The sequence below is a fragment of the Diadema antillarum genome, unplaced genomic scaffold (assembly GCF_040938485.1).
Source record: "Diadema antillarum isolate AM-2024a unplaced genomic scaffold, OU_Dant_1.0 seq00000171_RagTag, whole genome shotgun sequence".
NCBI lineage: Eukaryota > Metazoa > Echinodermata > Echinoidea > Diadematoida > Diadematidae > Diadema > Diadema antillarum.
Window position 1 is genome coordinate 65931 of NW_027271240.1, and position 19673 is coordinate 85603.

General features: G+C 39.2%; 1 pseudogene; it reads left to right on the top strand.

Annotated features, from left to right (window-relative positions):
- The first annotated feature begins 826 nt into the window (after positions 1 to 826).
- On the top strand, positions 827 to 17927 carry LOC139728285 (protein dispatched homolog 1-like; annotated as a pseudogene).
- Positions 17928 to 19673: the final 1746 nt, after the last annotated feature.

Consider the following 19673-nt stretch of genomic DNA (forward strand, 5'->3'; position numbering starts at 1 on the left):
CCCGCATTGTACTTGAGAAGGACAATGACATTTCTACTGCCAGCGACCAGTCGTCTCACAATAGTTCAGTTCACCAGCCGAGAGATCGCCTTTGTCAACTGTGCGCCCTTCCCCGTGACTCTTCTGGCCCTCTTTGTATGAAATGCAAATGCCTGCCTCAAAGAGTCGACGACCTAACAATGGAGTTACGTAAAGTGCAGCACGCCATTGATGCCCTGTTGGACATCCCCAAGGCTTCTGCATCAGCCGCACCCCGAACTGCACCCCCCTCAAGTGAACCACCGACACCTCCAGGAACCCTACGAACAGATAAACAAAGTCTCCATCAAAATCCGTCAACTTCTCGTCAGATGCCCCCAAATCGTCAACCACCCCCCAGCCGCCATCTCGCCACAGCAACAACCACGCCCCCACTCGGCAACGGACCCTCCCAGTCAACCGAGCTCGCATCCATACTATCCTCAACCCAACCTACCCCTCCGACAGCAACAGTTCGATTCCCACCCGCCTCCCCAAGGTCCTCCTCCCCACGGCCCATCCAACCATCACATGTATCACCTCAACCAGCCACCCCACCCCACGACGTCTCGCGTGTACCATCCCACCCGGCCACTCCAAAAGCGCACAAATACCGACATCCAACGCATCCCTTACAGTTACGCTCTCGACAGACCATCGTACGCATCAGTGCTCCGTGCCCCACCCCTTCAGTTGTATCCCAGCTACCATGGAGTCCCGCTCGGCTGTCAAAATTGCGGAGAGCCCAATCACAGGTCGCAGTCATGTCGCCATGGTATGCAACTTCAGTGTAGTCGATGTATGCAATATGGACACAAAGCGAAACTTTGTCCATTCTAGATTGTCGGCCAAGAAGAGAGTGCCCGTCAGACTGTTCATGGGTCATGCTATGCACGGCATGAGGGTAAAGACAGAGAGACAGGCAGAACAGATAAAAGTATGAAATGTTTTAGTTCTGATAAGTGTAGATATAATGTTGATCAAACCTTGAAATGTATATCTTTGAATGTGAGAAGTGTTGTTAATAAGATGGAAGAATTACAGGCAATCATAGAAATTGAAAATCCGATGTTATGTTTTGTACTGAGACGCACTTGGGGTGTGACGTTATATCAGCTGAGATTTTTCCACAAAATTACAGCGTGTTAAGGAAAGATAGAAATAGACATGGTGGTGGTGTACTTATTGCTCATAAGCAAGAGATATGTGTAACGCATCGCCAAGATTAGAAACAAATTGTGAAATACTCTGGTGTGAAATGTCTTCTCCAAATAAGAAATCGTTGTTTTTAGGTGTATTCTACAGACCACCAAATAGTTGTATGATCAATATGTATGAATTAGAAAAATCTCTGTCACATATAACCGAAAATGGTAAGAGAAATAAGCAAATTATTCTGACAGGAGATTTTAATCTCCCACAGTTAAAGTGGTCAGACGGGTTTGTTACTGATTTGGACAATTCTCAGTTGACTGATCAAATGTTACATATAATAGAAATGAATTCTTTTTATCAACACATCTCGGAACCAACCAGAATTACAATAACATCTAGTAATACACTAGATTTGTTATTTTCAACTGATCCAACTATGATAAGTGATGTGAAAATTATTTCAGGTATAAGTGATCATGATGCTATTGTTTTTAAGATTCTTTGTAACACACAGATAATGAATCAGAATCGTAGGATGATTTATCTTTACTCAAGAGCTAACTTTGATTCTTATAGAAATGATCTGTTACAATCGCAAATGCACGGTAAATCATGTAATGACATTGAGTCCGATTGGAAAATATGGAAGAGTAGTCTACTAGATGCAGTTGAGAAAAATATACCTAAACGCAATGTAACTATTGGTTCTTACGTACCATGGATTGATAAAGAAGTGAAGAAAATACTTAAAAAACGTAAGAAGTTATATGATATTGCTAAAACAACGAACGCTAAGAATGACCGTGAAAAATTTTCACAAATAAGACGGGAAGCTAAGAAATTGTTGAAACAAAAATATAAGAATTATATGTGTAATACCTTATGTGAGGATATAAAGCAAAATCCGAAAAGATTTTGGAAGTTTGTTAAATCAAAGAAGATTGAACAAAGACGATATCATCTTTGGTAGTAACGATCGGAACTCACGTAACAGATGACAAAATGATTGCACATATTTTAAATACACAGTTTCAGTTTACATTCAATGATTCCCAGTTTACTCATCCCCGACTGAACGATTTGTTTTCTTGTGTTCCAGTCATGGAAAATATTGTTTGTGATGTCGCTGAAGTGCGTAAATTATTACAGAATATTGATGTCAGTAAATCCCAAGGACCAGACGGCTTGCCAGCAAAAATATTGAAAGAAGGGTCTGAACAATTAGCCAGTTCCTTATGTAAATTATTCAATGAATCTTTGTCCTCGGGAAAGCTGCCCGTTGACTGGCGAAGAGCTAACATTTGCCCTATATTTAAGAAAGGTGAGAAAAACGACCCAAATAATTATCGTCCAATTTCTATGACTTCTATTGTGTGCAAATTACTTGAAAAGATTGTATGTCGTCGACTTGTTAATCACCTGTCAGTGAACAATATATTGTGTGACGGTCAGCACGGTTTCCGTGAAAAGCGCTCATGTGAGACACAATTGATCGAAGCTATTCACGATTGGTCAAGTGCGATGGACTCAGGCTCCCAAGTGGATATCGTCTTTTTAGATTTCGCCAAGGCGTTTGATAGTGTTCCGCACAGTCTTTTAGAAATTAAATTACAAAGGTACGGTGTAGTAAACTCCAATTTGAAATGGATCATGAATTTTCTAGAACATAGAGAGCAGAGGGTTGTGCTCAACGGGGAATGTGCCGACTGGGTTGATGTTAAGTCTGGTGTCCCGCAGGGAACCATCCTTGGTCCGATTTTGTTTTTATGTTTCATAAATGATATTACTAATGATATATCTTCCAATATTCGTCTTTATGCAGACGATTGCATTTTGTATAGGTGTATTAATTCACTTGAAGACTGTGACGATTTACAAGGAGATCTTGATGCTTTGGGTATATGGTCTAAGACATGGCATCTTGACTTTAATGTTAATAAATGTAAGATTATGAAAATGTCACGGAAAAGAACAAAATATGATTATGATTATGTTTTATGTGAAAAGAAATTAAGTATAACTCATTCAGAAAAATATCTAGGAATAATTATCAATGAAACACTCAACTGGAACGATCATTGTAATGAAACGTATGTTAAATGTAATAAAATTATTGGTGTCATAAAAAGGAATTTTTTACATTGTCCCTCACATGTTTTAATCAGTTTATATAATTCTCTTATACGTCCATGTTTAGAATATTGTGCTGCTGCATGGGATCCATACAGATTATCTCACATTAACATACTTGAGCGTGTTCAGAAGAGGTTTGTTAGATTATTGTTTCGTGACTGGGAAACAGGTTATGATACGTTGTTGCAAAAGATACATTTCTCGAAATTAATTACAAGACGTAAGTATTTCAGACTTATAATGTTTTACAAAATGATAAATGATATAGTGAATACTGGACAACAAAGAATTACACGAGAGAACAGATTTGGTAGAAATGATCATAATAAGAAAGTATATATCCCGTTTGCAAGAACTGATTATTTCAAATGTTCTTTTTATCTCAAGACTTCACAAGAATGGAATTCATTGCCAAGTAACATTGTAGCCAGTACATCTCTTTCTCGCTTTAAATATTTATTAAGACAGTTTTTATGTATGTGAATTCATCCTACAATGTATCATGTATATCATATAAGTCTCATTTGATGAATTTTAACCTTACTCTGTCCGGTGCAATATTAATGTGCATATACTATGATATAGACTTTTTTTTTTAAATGTATTCGTCCATGTTTTAATATTCCGCTAGTATACCCTGCAATATGGTTTGTTGTCTTAGATGATTATTCCTCTCTTGCGATATCACTTATTTACATTTTATCCTGGTTACCCATTTTTTGTGCAATATATTGCTGTTCAGAAGGCCAGAGTTTGATTTCATTGTCATTTTACAATAACTGTATTATATTTGTACCTATATGTATTTAGATTTTTGTATTTCAATGTTCCAATCATAATTTTTAATTTGTTTAATTTTGTGATGATGTACTCCAGGGGTGCAGACATGCATGGGTATTCGTACCTTTTTTTGCACCCCTAGACATGTTGTTTTTGATTTGTCTGAATAAATACAATACAATACAATACAATACAATTATTTTGAGACTACGTCTGTTCTTACTTGAATGATACAAAAGTTCCGGTAAAGAACAACAGTGATGTACGCTGTAGTACCAACACACACACACACACACACACACACAACAATTCAAGTGTTGCACGTCCATACAGTGTGTTTACGAAAGCAAAATATTGGTTTATAATTTTGGTATATAATCTGTTCCATCCTTCATATATATGTATATATAATTGTATGAAGAGCTTGCTTCCAAAAGGCACTGAATCCATCATTTTCAATGGATTTAGCACCTTTCGGGAGCAAGCTCTTCATATAATGTATATATATATATATACATGATTTTTTTTATTCACTCATAATTATGCATAATCTATTGATTGCTTTCCAAGTGTATTCTATTGTGCAATCAAATGTTTATATGCGTACAGAGTGCAATGTGGATGTGTGTTCATTATGTTATGTATCATCAGAAATTCAGGAGAGATGATTTCACCGACATGACTATTGAACGAAAATTCTTGAAAGTTATTTGATTTTATTTATTGTGGTAGTATACTGTATGCTATCTTGAGGTACATGCAATCAGGAAAAGAGAAAAAGCTAGAGGGGGGGGGGTGGGGAAGGGAGCGGAATGAGAGGAAGGGGTCAGAGTAGAGAGATGGATATTGACGGTACATATTACAATTATGTCAAGTAACGGGTTGATAAATAAGCCTTGTACTCAAAAAAGTTGTGCATTACCTGTAGTCAGACACATTGCTACTGCATTGGGACACTGCTTGTATATTACGCACTTCTTAAAATTCAAAAACTGGCAGAGTTTTTAGTTTCACTGGTGAGGGACATTAGCTAGAAAGACCAAACAAAAATGCTTTATGCAAAATTGAATGTATACAGTAGAAGTATTTCGTTACCTATTTGTGAATAAACCTTGCCTTACAAGTGAAAACGAGATATCATAAAGAGTCAATGTTTATTTCTTTTTAGTACAATGTATACTCCATTGTAATATGAATGACCTTTGAGTGCACGTAGCGTATAATTTTTTTATCATGTCTGTAAAAAAAAAAAAATGGCTGAGAGCACTGCGCATTATGATATAAATTTTATAAATATTACATGATCTTGAATGCACTGTATAATTATGCTCGGCAAATACATTAGCCGGGTTCACACGTACAAATTAGCGGGATGACGATCGCGATGCTCATCCCGAGTTTTTTTGCGAGCGTCCACACGTACCAAATTAGCGGGATAGCGATCGCGATCGGTATCCCGCTAATTTGGCGAGCGTCCACACGTACCGAATTATCCCGCTAATTGCCGATAGAGATAACAGCAAAGCCTGGAAACTGGGTCACACTGCGCCCTTCTCTATCACTGCCTGCGCGCACTTACCTTTGTCCATTGTCTTTTACGCGTCAGTGGTGTGGTTCGCGCGCTGTTGTTGTTGTGCTCCAAAGAGGTGAAGGACCTCTTCGCAGAGGCCTCGCTGTTGTGATGTGCGCATTGCATGATGGGATATAAAAACTCGAGATTCTAGTCCCGACCGTTCACACGTACCAGCGCGGGGCCAATTATCCCGCTAATTGAGGAACCAGCGCAAGATTTCTTGGGATGAGTACGTGTGAACCCGGCTACTATTAACTCAAGCATGTCAAGTGCAGTTTTATTTCACCAAAGCCTAAGGCCATGATAGAATAGAATTGCACGAGTGCTAATGATGCTTTTGGAGTGTATATTGACTAGAATAGAGCATGACCAATCACAAATAGTGTTACAAAATACACTATTTGGTATGGAAGATAGATACACATTGTATACTTTCAATTCTCATGATAATATTAATGCAAGAAATCGACTAATAGACTTATTGTCCCTGCGTTTACGTAAAACATATATGCAGCTGCATGTATGCAATTAACGTATTCTGTAATTTGATTGTCATGTCTCTGTGTTGAATATAGTAACATTTGATTTTATGTGCCTGCCTAAAGGGTATACATGTATGTGCATGCAGAAGACATTTTATTTTTTAGCGAGAATAACGTCTATGTCAGGATTTTGACCAGTCAAACTTAAAAGAATAGTTAATATTTCTTTCATATCACTTTTTTTTCTTGTTTCATTTTATAAGTTTATTCAAATATTATTCGTTGCTATTGATAAAACGAAGTAGGTGCTTTCGAAACACCAACATTCTATCAGAAAGCAGATAAGGTCATGGGCGTCACCAGGGGGAGAAGTGGTTGGTGTGAACGCAACCCCCGTCAGACCCTTACAAAAAAATGATTTAAAAACTTACTTATCATATATGCGCGCACAATCTAAATGTTCATGGTCTCGGAGGTGGGACATCGCCCCCCCCCCCCTCATCCAGACCATCCCCGCTCGCTAATACGGGCTCTTAGGTGATGAAACCCGGAAGTGCAACCAGAAATACAAACGCACCTCCCCCCCCCCCCTCCCCTTGAAAAAAAGATGGTGACGCCTCATATGAATACATCTCACATACTCTTGGAACCAAAGCAGAGGAATCAATCAACGTTTCGATTTTTACTACAGTAAGTCGTAATGAAATCAATTTTGAGAAAGGAAGTGAATAGTTTATATTTCTTTTCCAAAACTTTGCCATTTTGTAAGATGTTTATTTTGTACCCAAAGGACAAAATGTAGGAAGACAAATATGAAATTCTGAATGTTTGCGATACATTATTATCATTATATAACCACAGTGAATGTATTAGATCATTGGGTACAGTGCCACATAGGCCATAAAGGCCATACATGTTTATAATTCATTTGAAAATTAAAATCTATTTTTTTGTCTTTATCATGAAAATCATCCGAGCAAGAATTTAAATTAAATATGAAAGTTGTATTTCTAAGAGACGGCAATAATTGCTCCTTGTTTTTGTATATATGTGTATACATATGTATATGAATATATATATATATATATATATATATATATATATATATATACATATATATGTGTGTATGTGTGTGTGTGTGTGTATGTGTGTGTTTGTGCGTGTGTGTGTATGTGTGTGTTTGTGCGTGTGTGTGCATATACATGTAACACACACATATATATTACATATACATCGTCACTCGTTCGACAAGACCAACATGACCTATCTCAAAAATGTCAAATGTTCAGGAGAGCAAAAATACATGGCAGTCAAAGCACTATCAAATCGGATCGCCTTTCTTTTGACATGGAATAGTGGCTGCATTTTTGGGGTAAGACAGGATTTGGACAAAACATAATAATGATAATAATACATTACATTTGTAATGCTCATTTGTAACGGCGATTGTGTAATCGTGCATTGTCACTGAAAAAAAAAACGTTTTCCTTAAACGTAAAACTTTGACGTGAAGATACCACTGATTTTGAGGAATGAAATAATGTGTAGAACCTGTTAGGATCTATTTCAGATTGATTAAGTAAAGACACAAAAAGTGTTGATACATCAACCAAATGATATGCCTCTCCAATTTAGAAAGGAGTCGTTTTCCATCACCTCGCCCCCTATATGAAGCCCAGCTGACCCTAACCCCCTTTCTCTCAGAAGGAAGCTCGTCAATACTCGCTGTAGGCTATTCAATCGCAGACAAGGCGAATTGCTCATTGTCAATAGCCCTTCACCACGTCTGTCCTTCGTCAGTCTGTGCTCGCTCGGAGCCTCGCAAAAATAGGCCTTCTCCCTCACCACTGTTGCCACAGACGCTCAATGAGATACACGCTCTACTTGAGCACACAGGCGTGGTGATGGTATACTACGAGGAGTTCATAACATGGCAAGCTGATGTGTGTGACACGGTGTGATTGCATGGCTGTGGCGTGCTGACAGCAGTTCTTGAATGTCTCCACCTGACATGATCCTGTAACGTTCACCCATATCCGACTTGATGCATCATCTATGCAGCAGTATACGACAGCTCAGACATGAAATATAACCGTCTGTCAAATAAGGTAAGTTATACAAAGTAACACACATTCTGTAAAATGAATGTGATACCCCGCGTGATGTCATTTCATGTAGCCGATGTGGGTGCTATCTTGGCTTAATATATCATTACTTCAGGCTGTAATATTCAAGTTGCAGCTCATCAACAGGTTATGTGATTCACGATGCAATCTGCACCATCAATGTAATTATGTAAAATTGATTTCTCCCGACGAACGTGATTGTGTTTCAAGGTATTCACGTCCTATGCACTGTAGAGGACGACATAATGATTATACGCCAATACGCCATATAGGCCACGGTGACATTATTTTCAACAAGTTATATGAAAAAGTCTCTAGGACATTAAAAATATTGTACACATTAGAGATAATGCTTGACGACCTGATGAACTGTTCCGAGGCGATAGTTTCACAATACCCTGATGCACAAATCTTTGCGATATCAACATGCATGATGCATATCAGAGATGTACACACATAGCTGTAACCATAATTATGCCTGCCTATAGCCATGGCTCGACACTAACTTTTTTGTTTGGTGGCCCGATGGGGCCACCAAAATCCTAAATTCCAAATTTTTGGTGGCCCGAGAGAAAAATTTGGTGTCCCGAAAAAAAAACACAATAAAAAACATTAAAAGTTTTTTTTTAAATGAGTCAAATATTTAAGATTTATGATAGTAAGAATTAGAGGTTGGACATATCTACTCATAAATAAACTTCAACAAACTTGGAACACTCACTCTCAGGCATTCATTCAGTCCTTTTCATCCATCCTTTAAACAAATTTAACTGCTAATTTCCGGCGCACAAAGTTACGAAGTTATTGACATACTTTTCAAAAAATTTTGGTGGCCCGAGGCGGGCCACCAAATTTGCCCTTTTTTGAAATTTGGTGGCCCGACTTTCATTTTTGGTGGCCCCGGGCCACCGGGCCACCGTTAGTGTCGAGCCCTGCTATAGCGATGTAAGTAATTTTGTCTGCCAACATAAATCTACGTCACTGCCTGATATCAACGTTAAATACATTCATATAGGCCTACTTACATCGTAAATACATACAATGATAGGCCTACTACAGATATACAGGCATACATACATGCACACACATGCTCGCAAGCACACTCTTGTAAGCACATACAAACTCTTCCAAACACTGTACACACCATCACAGCATGCGTACACGCTTGTATAAACGCGAAATAATGTATTTGCTTGCCATTGCTTTTTAACCGTTTCCGCTCCATTCGGGTTGGTGAAAGGAGGTCTAGTTTATACCAGCGGTAGCCCGACGGAGCTTTATCAATGGCGATGCCATTGTTCTACCTGCTCTCTTTTTTTACGCCAGTGTGCTTCATTGACTTTGCTCTCACTGGTTACTGAGTTTTGTTCAGAGTTTTGGGAGAGCGGAGAGATTCTAGCCGCAGTGTTCATGATGTCACAGAGGTGTAAAGAATATCCTCTTCGAATGATTTCTCTGGCATACCTTTCGAGAAAACTGTCACCGAATCAATTATGTTTTTTCTTTCTTCTCTGTCTCTTATCTTTGTCGACGTAAAGATGTGGATAAGGATATGCAAACAAACATTATGACACCGTTTTGAGGGAAAAAAAAAGATATGGTATAAACTATTACCATATACATGTACGCAAGTTTAATTAGACTTCTCCTCGCAGCAGGATCAACAATGAACTCACATGAATAGAATGATCCATGGTTTTTTTTCTTCTTTTTCGTGAACTTGAACTATGATATTGCATACCGTCTCAATAAGATTAATGATTTCTTTTCAAGATCTTGATATTTCGTATGAATGTTAATTCACCAGATTCGTGTTTTCTCAAAGCGTCGTGCCAAACAAAATGATAAACTATACCACCCGTAACATATTGCATAAGTGCCCCGGGAAGACAATAATATATTCGTGTCATCTATATTAAAGAGAATGACACAATGATTCAAACAAAAATACGGGAAATAAAGGTCTGATATTATATGATATCGATTTATCGTTCCTTTCTTTCAGTCCAGGTGAACGAAAGAGGTAAATATTGATATGAGCATCGCCATACGATCATTGCCATCTGCAGATAATGTGCAAATATATCATGAATACACACACACACACACACACACACACACACACACACACATACACATAGATATATGTAAAATGAAATATGTAAAGAGCGTATAAAAAAAAGTAATCCAACTTTAGACGGGTACTTCATCAACTCTTCTTCTTTGCATTGGATACCTAAATGTGCTGACAGATGGGAAGCTGCACTTTTTCCAAGTTTGACTGTTATCATAATAGAAGCATTGAATGTCCTCTGGATGAGATCTGTCAGTGAATGTGGTCAAATAAATAGGCCAGTCTACACAACTACAGGTTTGTGTTGAGGGTTTCCTCTAATCTTTTACGGTCCATACCCATGATAACCTGTCCAATATTTTGATCACTCCTCCAAAGGCCAACCCACACAGTCCATTTTTCTCTGTTTATAATCAACACATATACTGCAAAAAGTCCGGTGTTAGATAGTGAACACCGAGCTGGTGTTAAATTTTCGGTGCTCATTTATGGTGTTAAATTAACACCTCCGGGTGTCATTTCCAAATATAAAACTGGTTTTTTTTTTTTTGAAGAGTTTCTTAGTAACTGCACTTCCTGTTGATTTTTAATTTAAACAAGACGATCAAGAATTTTACATTAAAATACTAGATTTTTGAAAAAAATGTGCAAATAAATTTACACCACAGTAACACCAGCTGATGTGGTCTCTTATTGAAGCTGGACGGGTGTTAAACCATTCACATTAACACCAACAAATATCAAATCAACACCATGTGGTGTCATTTTTGAATTAACACCAGTACAGTGTCAAAATAACACCAAGTACAGTGTCAAATTAACACCACGAAGTGTCAGGTGAACACTTTTCAACACCATCACAGTGCATTTTCTACACCTGTGGGTGTGGTCCTCTATTGAAGTTTGATCGGTGTTAGATTTAACACCCATGGTGTTAAATGTAACACCGATGTTTTTACAGTGTAGCTTGCAGCGACAGACCATGTCTTGAACATGAAGAGAGAAAAATAATACATTCCTGATGTAATAATCACTTGAAGGTCAGAAAAGTTTGCTATACACGGTAGAAAAATAGGTTCAACTTGAAAGTTAAAGTTAACTTATCTTAAACTTATCTTCTCTATCTTCAACCTATAAGTTGAACCTAATGTTCTTAGATTGCATAAATGGAAGGTGATATTTAAGCCGTATACCGCGAGGGTTAATCACGCAAATGTATACTGTCAGCTGTAATTTTATATGCAGGGCTTCTGCAATACCTGTAGATTTCAATTCAGTCACATATAGCGTCATATCTGTGTTTCTTGCCATCAACCAGGATGAGACGGTGAACGACGTCGATGGCGATGATGTCGCCCGATGCAAGCGACGCCGATGCACCTGCGGCATCGCTTCTGCGTAAGTACCTCACCTGCTGTCAATCGTTAAAACTCTCAGTTCGCAATGCCTCGACAGAAAAAAAGCATGAAACATAAGTTATGTTGTTTTCAAAATGAAGGTGAACGCATACAAACTAGGGCGGAGTTATCAAGAGGGAAAATTTATCCCTCAGTATTAATTTTTAGTTGAAACGATTCAAATCTATTATTACAGCTACTGTAATCTGTTAATCGCTAATAAGGCTACGTTAAGAATATTGCACAGGATAACATAATTCCTTATATGAAGGGAAAAAGCTCTCCTATGCATCTCTGACTCAAACGTTAACCCCCTTTGTAAAACACAAAATGTAGCCAATGTAATCTTTGCAGTAGTTCCTGTATCTAAAGCATGTATTACTATATGCCTCTCTTCTTTATCTTTCAATATTACAGCCTGAAGTGTATAAAGGTCGTACAGAAATCTGCTCTGTTGTGGTCAAGGAATTGTTTAAATTGTTTGAATTGTTAAATGCAAATTAATGTCATTTCGTTAGATATCATATGAAATCCGTTTAAAAAAGCAACAACAACGCACAACAGTGACATAATAATGGCGACACACAACGATATCTATAATCTTGGGCACAGCACTCCGGTATTTCTACAATCGATTTTGTGACTCTTTATTATGATAATCTACTTACCTCTAACTAACAACTGATTATTCAAAGTATTACACGAATCGAGCTTCGCAGTACCCAAGTGTATGCCCGCCCCTCCGATCCCACTTGTCACAGACAAGTAGTTCTTGTTACTCTCATCTTGTTATCTTCACAGTTATTTGCATCTCTTGGTTGAGTTTCCATCGGTGGTCATCTTTGTAATTTTCGCTCTTGTCGTTGCCGCCGGTGTCGCAAGTTTCCTCACAAATCCTCTGCTGTCGCTGGAAGATCCATCAAAGGTAAAAGCTCTGACTGTTATTCTCTCTCCTGAGCTAATAGTACTCGACAGAGGAGGATTGTGTATATGCAAATGGCCTGATAGAGACAAATTGCTAGGATGCAGATCGAACCATTATGGCATATATCTATTATAGATATATTTAAAAAGAATTTTGTGAAGGGTGATAATTTGTCGGATCCTAAGTATCAATAATCTGTTGACCTTGTATCGCGATTGACCGTTTCGTTATTTTCTCTCAAGATGTGTTTCTCTTGTCTTTGCATTCGTTCGCATGGTATGATAATGCTCATAATGTGATGTCAGCATTTTCTGAAATCTAATGAATCAGGCGTAGGAGGTTGGACTAGTAAGGTGACTAAGATTCAGTTGCACGTCAGGCTCATTGGTCTCGAGAGGGTTATATCTAAAAGTATCGCATGTTTTTACAAAGTTGTGATGTATAAAAGTAGGAGGGGCAGAATTTATGCAAATTACATGAGGTCATGTCATATTTTTGAAAATCTCCAGCTGACCTGTACAAAAACTTCACTCAATTGCTTTTCTTGATATGATATGAAGAAATCCCCAAGAAATAAAACATCGATTATTTCTGTATTTGCAGTGTATGAATGATTGAACGTGTCGCAAATAAGATAGCAATGATAAATTTCAGGGGTGAGGTTACAGTTGTTGAATCATCGACCGAAAACTATATTTTCAGGATCATTTTCTTGTAAAGACCAATGGGAAAATTGCGCGTTGATGACGTCGTTACCGAGTTACTTTGTATATACCATGGCGACTATTATCATGCACTGTTTAGTAAAAGCATGAATATGGAAGCACTTCTAAATATCTTGGCAGTCTTACTTTCTTCTTCTTCTTCTGATTAAGTCTGCCTCCTTCAATAGACTGAAGATTCTTGCAGACTGGTGCTGTTTACATTATAATACAATTTATTTACAGATATTTACAAACAGATAGAAAATTTGACGAAAATTTGACTTTCGGTCCGACTTTGATAAAAGAGCTGCCATTCTGTTCTTGCATTGACTCAAATCATAATAGTCAAATTGAATAAGGTGTAGAATTTCACTTATGGGAAGGTTAGGATGTCAGCAGCTTCGTGTGTCAGGAAGAGAGAAGAATAATAAAAATCATCTTCATTAGCAGAAGGACAGAAACAAACCAAGATTAAAAAGCAGGAGAGAGAAAAACTAGTACAGGAATGTGCCGAAATTAGGTATTAGTCGAACGATCATCTTAATGTGAAAAAAAAAATGACTATCATGGCACGAAAATTTCAAATTTCGTTCGGGCAGTTTGAACTGAAACACTACTTACGTAATTTGATAAATAGACATTGTAGTGCCAAGCGTGTCGTGCTACATAATAAAATAAACTTTTACTTGTTATCCTCAATCAGGGTTTCCAAGCCAGGGGCACTGTCCTGAGTGGGCGTTTGATGGCCTACGAGCGATTCATTGAACCGACGGAGCTGTACTCCCCATATCCATCGGCGCCAATCGGCGAAACGGGACCAACCCCGATTGGACAATCGGCTTCCATCAGACGCAGGAAGTCCGCCAGTCTGCGTGATGTCCATCTGCGTGATGTGGAATATGACGAGCCAGGTTGCGGATCAAGGCGTAAGTTTTGCAACCAAACTCTTGCATCCCTCTATCTTTGTTTAAGAATAAAGTCTACTCAACACACCACAGTCATTCCAAGTTAGCTATCTCCTCCGTCATAATAGCCTTAAGTTATCATTAATCTACTCAATCGCGTTTTTTTTTTCACTGATACTTTGTTTAATTCTCTCATTTATTTGTGTATGTCTTGATACTGAATAACATATCTATTACCTGTAGTTATGGTCGATTTAAATTGAAATTAGAGCAAATTTTCACGTTAAAATAAAACGGCAGATCGGTTCATCAATTTCCTAGACCTTGGAAAAGTACTCAATATTTAGGCTTGATGGAACATTCGTGCGCATTGTTGAAGTGAAAAGAAGACAAAAGAAGAACGAAGGAATGTAATCAGGTGAAAAAAAGAAGTACTGGTCAAGCATTGAGATGATGATACAATCAGCAGTCTTGCAACTATTTATTTCAGGTCGAAAGAGGATATTGATAGGAATACCAGACCATATGCATCTTAATAATTCGCTGCAAGAGAAAATAAGTCGTAAGCAAACAGCGGGGAGTACAGCCTTGTTGTTTTTGCAGACCAAATGGGTGTGCATTCACAAAGAGCAATAGTCAAAGAAATCTTTTTGAATACTTGATCCTAGACACAACACTCGGAGATCATATACGGAAATATCAATCAGTTCATATTTAGTATTTATGCAATGGCGCCATTACATTGAGAGTCTTCATCGTTTGCGACTAAACTCATAGTGTGTCCCGGAAGATGAAAGAAGTACACCATGGAATTAGCACAGTGATTCGTAAATTTGCCTTCTTTTTTTATGTTTGATATAGCGATGTAACAGCCGAATCTAATACGTGCATATCTTACTTTCATTACAGACTGACAGCCAATGACATTCCAATCAAATCAAATCAACTCAACTAATTTTATTCTCTGTGTTTAAATGACAGGGACTTCGTTTCATTCCTATCACTCTTCTTTTATTCGTTCCATTCAGTTGCAGATCGTCTGCGCATTGTCTACCGTACTTCAGAAGATAGCGATATGTTCATCGCGAGCGCCATGAAAGCGGCGTGTCGCCACGACCAGCAGACATTTCGCATTCAGCCGAGCTACGAGGAGATATGCGCATTCCGCGATGCGAATGAGACATGCTGTCCAACGTGGTCTTTGGGACACCTCGTTGCAAGCGTCAGCGGGAAGGCATCGTGCGCGGATATCGACGAAGATGACGTCAATGTTGTGAAGAGGCTACTCTGAGAATGTGCAGAGGAGTACATGGCTGGATGCTTGCAAGACTACAATGATTGCAGAAATGTGTCGGAAACCTGTTCCAATCATACGACAGCTATTAGCACAATATTTCATTTTCTCACGCCTTCCGAGTTTGTTACGTCGGTTCTACATGGTGGCTTTCACCTACCTGTCCTGATGACCTTACCACCTCTAGAATATTCTAACAATCAAACGCGCAAATTTTATGACGAGCATATGCACAGTCCTTCCTTATATGACGATGACATCAGAATAGTGGCAATCGGAGCAGGATTTAAAATAGATCTGTTTATAGATTACATTTTATCAGACTCACTTTACATTGGCTTTGGATGTGCTGCTGTGGTCGTGATTATTTGGGTGTATGTAGGTTCCTTCTTTGTCACTATAATGACGATCCTGAGTATGTTCATGTCAATGGCGGTTGCTCATTTTCTCTACCACACTGTATTCAGGGTGACTTTCGCCCCCTACGTCAACGTACTTACGTCAGTGCTCATTGTTGGAATCGGAGCGGACGACTGCTTCATCTACGTCGACATCTGGCGGATTTCTAAGCGAGCGACGCCGAATCCGCGAGAAAATCTCGTCGCCATTCTTCGCGAGACTCTGAGCCATTCTGCCACGCCCATGTTCGTGACGAGCTTTACGACATCGGCTGCGCTCTTCGCAGGCATCGTCAGCTCGATTACAAGCGTCCGCTGCTTCTCCGTCTACGCAGGGAGCACCATTTTGGTCAATTTTGTCTTCACCGTCACGTGGATCCCGGCTTCAGTAATGATACATGAAAAGTATTTCCTGCACGAGAAGGAAAGTTCCATCACCTCGTCTAAGGGTCGGACAATTTGTTATGCCTGTGACTGGTGCTATCAAAACCTATCAAAAGCTTGCTGTAATTTCTTTGAGTTCTACCTGCCAGCAGCCATTGAAAAACTACGCGTTGTGTGGATCGCTGTCTTGGTAGGTTTGGGATTGGCGGGGTTTTGTGTCGTCTTCATTACCCCAAGGATGCGTCTTCCCTCACAGTCCGAGTTTCAAGTCTTCCGCATGAGTCACATCCTTGAGCAATACGACCAGGTATACGAGAAGATGTTTGCCTTCGAGAGCGATGCGGCAGACCTGATGCCGGCAATGATTACCTGGGGTATCAAGCCCCTTGACAACGGGAATCATTGGGATCCTGACTCCAAGGTTCTACTGTCATGGACGACGAATTCGATCCTACCACAGCGGAGGCGCAAGAGTGGCTGTACCAATTCTGCGCAGATTTTCGAAACTCGTCATTTCATGACGATACTACGTCTCCCGACGAGGAAGTGTGCTTTGTCGACTTATTCAGGAGTTTTATGGAGGGACCATGTATGAATCCTCTTACGGGAGCCGATATATCACCATGTTGTCTTCAGTCTTCATTTCCTTACGAACCCTCTTTATTTCACCAGTGTGCAATAACTCTCTACGAACTGGGCTGCCAAGTATATCCTTGCGAAATACAATAGACCAGGCCTGAGATTCAACTCAGATAACGACATCGTCGCCATGAATTTCTATCTCAAAACTAATGTCAGAGAGTCGCAGGACTTTGCAGCTATGGACAAGTTTTGGAAAGATGTAAACAGTTGGGTAGAAAACAGGCTCAAGGCTGCTCCATCGGGACTAAGCCGGGGATGGTTCATAAGCTTTGGGAAGAAGCAGCTGTACTTTTTTGATCTTCAGCGGAGTCTCGCCGTTGGAACTCCGCGCTCAGTTGGCGTGTCTCTGGCTGTAGCCAGCTGCGTTCTATTTGTGGCTATCCGCAATATCTTGGTCACGCTCTATGCTATAATTTCAATTACCTGTGCAGTCTCCGTTGTCATTGCCTCTGTCGTTCTGCTTGGATGGGAGCTAAATATATTTGAGTCCATTATTCTTGCCCTCACCGTCGGCCTCTCCGTCGACTTCACAATCCATTTCGGGGTGTCTTATCGTCAGGCTCCGGCGTCGGATCGCCAGTCGCGATCGTTATTTGCGATTCAGACCCTCAGTGCCGCCATAACAATGGCAGCTCTTACCACGTTCGCCGCCGGTGCGTGCATGCTGCCCGCTACCGTGCTGAGTTACGTGCAACTCGGTATCTTTCTGATGCTTGTCATGGTAATAAGTTGGGTATATGGTACGTTCTTTTTTATTTCACTGTGCTGGACAATCGGCCCAGAGGGCCCACCTACTACGAGTGACCGGCCAACAATTTCTGCCCATCACTCTTTAGGGGCAGAGTTAGAGATGAGAAAGAGGGTCAATGAACCTTCATTTCTAGATGACGTCAGATACAGGGGAACATTTAATTTATCAGAACCACTTCTGCAATAAAAATCTATATGTCGGCTAGGTCATGAATAGTTATGGTGCAAAATTACTCTGATGGAAAAAACGCATAACGGCTGAAAAGAAAAACTTAGAACCTGAAATACACAATAACTTATTCTGTTTTTTTTTTGTTTCGCCACTTTCTTTAAACGGAGTTCCGAATTCTCATTGCATCGCGTCGATGTTCTTATTACATTGTCATGAGTGTCTTTCAATTTTGGACTCTGCAAGCGTTATAAACGGATTTTTAGTTACCTCATTTTTGTCAGACTGGATCACAACGTGTCCTGGGCTCTATAATTACTTGTATATTAAAGTAAGTCAGAAACATGTCATACCATTAAGTTTCCTTACGCTGTTTGTTCTCAACTAGACGATGTTTAAAGTAGGTGTAAAGTTTGCGTAAGATCTTACGTCTTGAGAACAGAGAAGAGCTCATGTTTCAAACATGAAGACTAACCCCTGTGTCCTTATCTGTACGTTTATGTCTATTAGTGCATTCAATAAAGTGTGGGGTTTTTGGGCATTTGCTAGTATGCCCAAAATACTGTCAGAAAGACTGTTGTTGATATACACGAGAGATAGAGAGATAAACAGTGTTATAAAGTGGAGCCAAATCTGAAGTGAAAAGAGGTGTAACGAAATGGCATTAAAAAATCTTTATGTATGTGGAAACAGATGAATATAAATGTACATGAAAAAAACGAATTTTTCTCAGTGTCTCTCTTCTTTCTCAGCAAATACATTAACCTACACTAAAAAATACAAAATAAATCCCCAAAGATTACTAGACAAGATTCAAGAGAAGAATGTTCACTTTATATTTATAGACTAATGCAAAGTGTCATCATAAACATCTTGCTTGAAATAATATCAATACGGTGCAAAGACATAAATAGCAGAGAGAGGAAGGGAAGAAACATATATATCGATAAAGGGGAAGCGGTAGGAAAAAAAAATAAGTGAACGTACAAGCAATTCACGCTGTCCTAGGATCACCGTGAAAAGAAACTCCACTAAAGAAACTCCACTATACACGTACTGTGTAAGACTACCTCCCTATATCATACTGGATTTTCAGTGTAGAGCTGACCGTTTCAATTCCGTTATAGCAGTAATCGTATCAATGCCGCTGTTTGTCACGGCGCCCCCATCCATCTTTCCCAGTTATTTGGGAAAAGACTGAAGGCTGTTGGTCCGTTCATTGCGTACGCGAATGAACTTTGTGTGCTTCTTTGATGGCTACATCGAAGTAAACCATCTCAAAGTCATGTCCATAACAGCTTCTAGACAGAGGGCGGAAACTAAGATTCTGTTAGGTGAATGCAGTAAAATCTTGGCACTGTAGAATACTTCGGGATGCCGAAGAGTTCATGTTTTGTTATTTTAATCCACGATAGATGCCTCTTGTAATTCAAGACAGTTTATTTGTATCTGGATTTTTTTCATTAAAAGTTATATGGTTGGCATATATTTGGTAAAGTGCGGCAGGTTTCTTCGATTTTCAACAGAAAAGTAAAATACAGGTTATTTTTAGCGACCGATAGGTAGTCTAATCTAATAGGGGGCAGATCAAAAAGATCAGAAGGTTGCCAGAGACCATTATCATTTACTGGAATGGAGACACTAAAATGGAATTGAGGCAACTAATGGACAGGGTAGCAGGATTGATTTAAAGTTGGCTTGTTCACTGATAAAATAGGTGTAGACTTCTCATCGGGTCAATGAATTATGTGTAATTACTCTATA